The sequence below is a fragment of the Pogoniulus pusillus genome, chromosome 7, assembly GCF_015220805.1.
Source record: "Pogoniulus pusillus isolate bPogPus1 chromosome 7, bPogPus1.pri, whole genome shotgun sequence".
NCBI classification, from domain to species: Eukaryota; Metazoa; Chordata; class Aves; order Piciformes; family Lybiidae; genus Pogoniulus; species Pogoniulus pusillus.
In genome coordinates, this window is record NC_087270.1 from 3,326,932 (window position 1) to 3,332,419 (window position 5,488).

The following is a 5,488-nucleotide window of genomic DNA, read 5'->3' on the forward strand; positions in this document are numbered from 1 at the left end:
TTGTGGAGTCTCCCTCTCTGGAGATATTCCAAACCCTGCCTGGATGTGTTCCAGTGTGATGTGGTTTAGGAGATCCTGCTGTGGCAGGGGAGTTGGACTGGCTGAGCTTTGGAGATCCCTTCCAACTCCTGACATTGTGTAATTCTATGAATGGATGCATGTGATGCTTTTGACAGTCCATCCAGCTCGGGACTTAGAATCAAGCAGGTTGGAAGAGAGCTCCAAGTTCATCCAGGCCAACCTCGCACCCAGCCCTAGCCAATCAACCAGACCATGGCACTGAGTGCCTCATCATAGAATCATAGAATCAAGCAGATTGGAAGAGACCTCCAAGCTCATCCAGCCCAACCTAGCACCCAGCCCTAGCCAATCAACCAGACCATGGCACTGAGTGCCTCATTCAGGCTTTTCTCCAACACCTCCAGGGACGGTGACCTGGTTTTGCTCCTCCTCCTAAATGAGTTCCCTTGGACATGTAGGCTGCCAGCAGTGAGATCTCATTTCTAGCAGAAGAAATGAGATCAGATGTAAAATCCAGCAGAGTGTAATGGAAGTGAAGGTTTCAGTGTCTGCCTCTCAGACTTTTTTAAAGGTCTCTTGGCATCAGATTCTCTTTTCCTCTACAGAGGTGAGTCTTGAAAGCTGCTCTAGATGAAATGTTAAAGAGCTGATGCATGTCTTTCTGAACTTCTATCCATAACCATTCACTGCCAAGAAGTCTGGAGCACTCCTAAATCCATTTTTTGATCTTCTTAGCTTCCAAATGCCTTTTCATGTTACCATTTTTATGTATCAACACACAGAGACCTTACCATGGAGCAGAGCTCCAGCACAAAGTGCTCCATTCAAATACAGAGCAGAAAAAGATGGTTTCTACTCTGAGGAGATCACATCTGAATGTGGCAGAGAAGTGGCTTACAGACATAAATAGAGATGTAATCAAATCCTGCTGAGCCTAGGTTGCATTCTGACAGCATTAGCAGCTTGATCACTGTTTTGGGAGGAGGTGTAGTGACTACAAGTGGTGTTTATATATATGGCTTTTGCATTTTTCCATATGGATGTAACTCCATACATAAGACAAACATGCCCTGTACAGGGAATTTTCATTTTTTTTTCACTGCAGGGGTTTATTTTTGTCCTTTACTCTGAGCCTTGAGCAGGAAAACCAAAATAAGAGCTCATGAGTGGCAGCAGAAGTGAAGCGAAGCTTAATGAAGGTGAAAACGTATCTCTGAGTATATATCCATCACCACTAGCTCCAGTGCTTCATAAAATCATGGAATCAATCAGGTTGGAAGAGACCTCCAAGCTCATCCAGCCCAACCTAGCACCCAGCCCATGCCAATCAACCAGACTATGGCATTAATGCTCCAACCAGGCTTTGCTTGAGCACCTCCAGGGATAGGGACTCCACCACCTCCCTGGGCAGCCCATTCCAATGCCAATCACTCTCTCTGGGAAGAACTTCCTCCTAACACCCAGCTTGAAGGTCTCACAGTGTCACAGTATCATCAGGGTTGGAAGAGACCTCACAGATCATCAAGTCCAACCCTTTAGCACAGAGCTCAAGGCCAGACCATGGCACCAAGTGCCACGTCCAATCCTGCCTTGAACAGCTCCAGGGACGGCGACTCCACCACCTCCCCGGGCAGCCCATTCCAGTGTCCAATGACTCTCTCAGGGAAGAACTTTCTCCTCACCTCCAGCCTAAATCTCCCCTGGTGCAGCCTGAGGCTGTGTCCTCTTGTTCTGGTGCTGGCCACCTGAGAGAAGAGAGCAACCTCCTCCTGGCCACAACCTCCCCTCAGGTAGTTGTAGACAGCAATAAGGTCTGCCCTGAGCCTCCTCTTCTCCAGGCTAACCAATCCCAGCTCCCTCAGCCTCTCCTCGTAGGGCTGTGCTCAAGGCCTCTCCCCAGCCTCGTCGCCCTTCTCTGGACACGCTCAAGCATCTCAATGTCCCTCCTAACCTGGGGGGCCCAGAACTGAACACAGCACTCAAGGTGTGGTCTGAGCAGTGCAGAGTACAGGGGCAGAATGACCTCCCTGCTCCTGCTGACCACACCATTCCTGATGCAGGCCAGGATGCCACTGCCACTGTGTCTCCTGGCACAACTTGAGACTGTCCCTGCTCATTCTATTTCTGATTACCAGGGAGAAGAGATCAACCCTACCTGGCTACAAACTCTGTTCCAAGGACAGGTTGAGAGAGTTGGGGCTGTGCAGCCTGGAGAAGAGAAGGCTTCCAGGAGAACTTGGAGTGGCCTTGCAGGATCTGAAATGGACTCCAAGAAGACTGAGGAGGGACTATTGACAAGGTCTTGTCATGACAGGACGAAGAGGAATGGGTTTGAAGTGGCAGAGGGGAGATTGAAAGTGGCTGTTAGGCAGAAGTTGTTTGCAGTGAGGGTGGTGAGACACTGGCACAGGTTGCCCAGGGAGGTTGTGGAGCACAGAAGCACAGAATGGGATCAAAGATCAAAGATCACATTCTGAGCTTCTCTGCTCTACAACTTCCCTGGAGGTGTTCAAGGCCAGGTTGGATGTGTCCTTGAGCAACCTGTTCTAGTGGGAGATGTCCCTGCCTATGGCAAGGGGTTGGAACTGCCTGAGTTTTGAGGTCCCTTCCAACCTAAACCATTCTATGGTTTACTCTTGTCCTATCTCTAAAGAGAAGAGCCCAACCTCCACATCACTCCAACCTCCTTTCAGGGATCTGCAGAGAGCACTGAGGTCTCCCCTCAGCCTCCTATTCTCCACACCAAACACCCCCAGCTCCCTCAGTTGTTCCTTCCCAGCCCTGTCCTGCAGACCCTTTCCCATTTTTTTTGCACTTCTCCTGACCTGCCCCAGCACCTCCAATGCCTTTCATGTAGTGAGGGCCTCAAAACTGCATCCAGGACTCAAGATGTGGCCTCACCAGTGCTGAGGACAGGAGGACAATCACTTCCCTGTTCCTGCTGGCTATGCTCTTGCTGATTCAGGCCAGGATACTGTTGTCCTTCTTGGCCACACGACCACATTCTAGCTTATATTCATATTCATAGAATCAAGCAGGTTGGAAGAGACCTCCAAGCTCATCCAGTCCAACCTAGCACCCAGCCCTGGCCAATCAACCAGACCATGGCACTAAGTGCCTCATCCAGGCTTGGCCTCAACACCTCCAGGGACTGTAGCCAAAAGTCTGTTTTCTTTGGTTGTTTTTCTTTTGTTGTTGTTCTGTTTTTCATCTTTTAAATCATTTCAGGATAGATCCAATACACAACCATCAGCATCCAAGTGAAATGCAGCCTTGAAACTGAGTGCTCTTGATGAGCTCATCTAGTTCTGACATCAGCCTGGCTGAGAGCAATGTACTGACTGTGCCACACTGCCATGGGAGCTCTGAGAAGATGCTGTTAGCTTCAGATTCTTGCAAAGGACAGAGAAATTGGCAACAGCTCTCAGAAAATCTGAAAGTTGAAGCTGAGCAATCTGCTGGTTTGGATAGCCACAACTCCAAGATGTTGGCAAATCTGATAATGGAAGTGGAAGAATCTGAAGGAAGATGGTTTAGAAGAAGGAAAATGTGGCTTAGAAGACGGGAGATGTTGATTAAAAAAAGGATAAATGTTACTTAGAAGAGGGAAAATGTTGCCTAAAAGAGGGAAAATGTTGATTAGAAGAGGAAATGTTGTTTAAAAGAGGGGAAATGTTGCCTAGAATCATAGAATCATAGAATCAACCAGGTTGGAAGAGACCTCCAAGATCATCCAGCCCAACCTAGCACCCAGCCCTAGCCAGTCAACCAGACCATGGCACTAAGTGCCTCATCCAGGCTTTTCTTGAAGACCCCCAGGGACGGTGCCTCCACCACCTCCCTGGGCAGCCCATTCCAATGCCAATCACTCTCTCTGGGAAGAATTTATTCCTAACATCCAGCCTATACCTCCCCTGGCACAACTTGAGACTGTGTCCCCTTGTTCTGTTGCTGGTTGCCTGGGAGAAGAGGCCACCCCCACCTGGCTACAATGCCCCTTCAGGTAGTTGTAGACAGTAATAAGATCACCCCTGAGCCTCCTCTTCTCCAGGCTAAACACCCCCAGCTCCCTCAGCCTCTCCTCATAGAGTTTGTGCTCCAGGCCCCTCACCAGCTTTGTTGCCCTTCTCTGGACATGTTCCAGCACTTCAACATCTTTCTTGAATTGAGGGGCCCAGAACTGGACACAGCACTCAAGGTGTGGTCTGACCAGTGCTGAGTACAGGGGCAGAATAACCTCCCTTGTCCTACTGGCCACATTGTTCCTGATCCAGGCCAGGATGCCATTGGCTCTCTTGGCCACCTGGGCACACTGCTGGCTCATCTTCAGCTTACTCTCTATCAGTACCCCCAGGTCCCTTTCCTCCTGGCTGCTCCCAGCCACTCAGTCCCCAGCCTGTAGTGCTGCTTGGGGTTGTTGAGGCCAAAGTGCAGAACCCTGCCCTTGGCCTTGTTCAATCTCATCCCATTGGCCTCTGCCCACCCATCCAGCCTGGCCAGGTCCCTCTGCAGGGCTCTCCTACCTTCCAACAGCTCCACACCAGCTCCTAGCTTGGTGTCATCTGCAAACTCACTGATGCTGGACTCAATCCCCTCGTCCAGATCATCAATAAAGATATTGAACAGGACTGTGCCCAGCACTGATCCTTGGGGAACACCACTGGTGACAGCTGCCAACTGGATGTGGCACCATTCACCACCACTCTCTGAGCTCTGCCATCCAGCCAGTTCTTGATCCAGCACAGAGTGAATCTGTCCAAACCATGAGCTGCCAGCTTGGCCAGGAGCTTCTTGTGGCAGACAGTGTCAAAGGCTTTGCTGAAGTCCAAGTAGACTCCATCCACAGCCTTCCCCACATTCACCAGGCAGGAACCTGATCATAAAAGGAGATCAGGTTGGTGAGGCAGGACCTGCCCTTCCTAAACCCATGCTGGCTGGGCCTGATCCCTTGGCCATCCTGTAGGTGCTTTGTGATGGCACCCAAGATGACCTGTTCCATCACCTTGCCTGGCACTGAGGTCAGGAGAAGGAAAATGTTGATTAGAAGAGGAAATGTTGTTTAAAAGAGGGGAAATGTTGCCTAGGAGAAGGAAAATATTGAGTAGAGGAGAGAAAATGTTGTGTAAAAGAGGGGAAATGTTGTTCAGAAGGAAAATGCTGTTTAGAAGAGGGAAAATGTTGCCTAAAAGAGGGAAAATATTGCTTAGAAGGAAAATGTTGCTTAGAAGAGGGAAAATGGTGCTTAGAAGGAAAATGTTGCCTAGAAAAGGGAAAATGTTGCTTAGAAGAAGGAAAATGTTGATTTGAAGAGGGGAAATGTTGCCTAGAAGAGGAAAAATATTGATTAGGAGAGGGAAAATATTGCCTAAAAGAGAAGTGTTGCTTAGAAGGAAAATGTTGCATAGAAGAGGAAAAATGTTGCCTAAAAGAGGAAAAATGCTGATCAGAAAAGGAAGTGTTGTTTAGA

At 49.1% G+C, this 5,488-nt stretch overlaps 1 long non-coding RNA gene across 1 annotated transcript; it reads left to right on the forward strand.

The window, feature by feature from the left end:
* The first annotated feature begins 1,163 nt into the window (after window positions 1-1,163).
* On the forward strand, window positions 1,164-3,453 carry LOC135177091 (uncharacterized). Its single transcript, XR_010302903.1, has 2 exons — window positions 1,164-1,220; window positions 3,250-3,453. It is a non-coding gene; the product is annotated as an uncharacterized LOC135177091 (long non-coding RNA).
* Window positions 3,454-5,488: the final 2,035 nt, after the last annotated feature.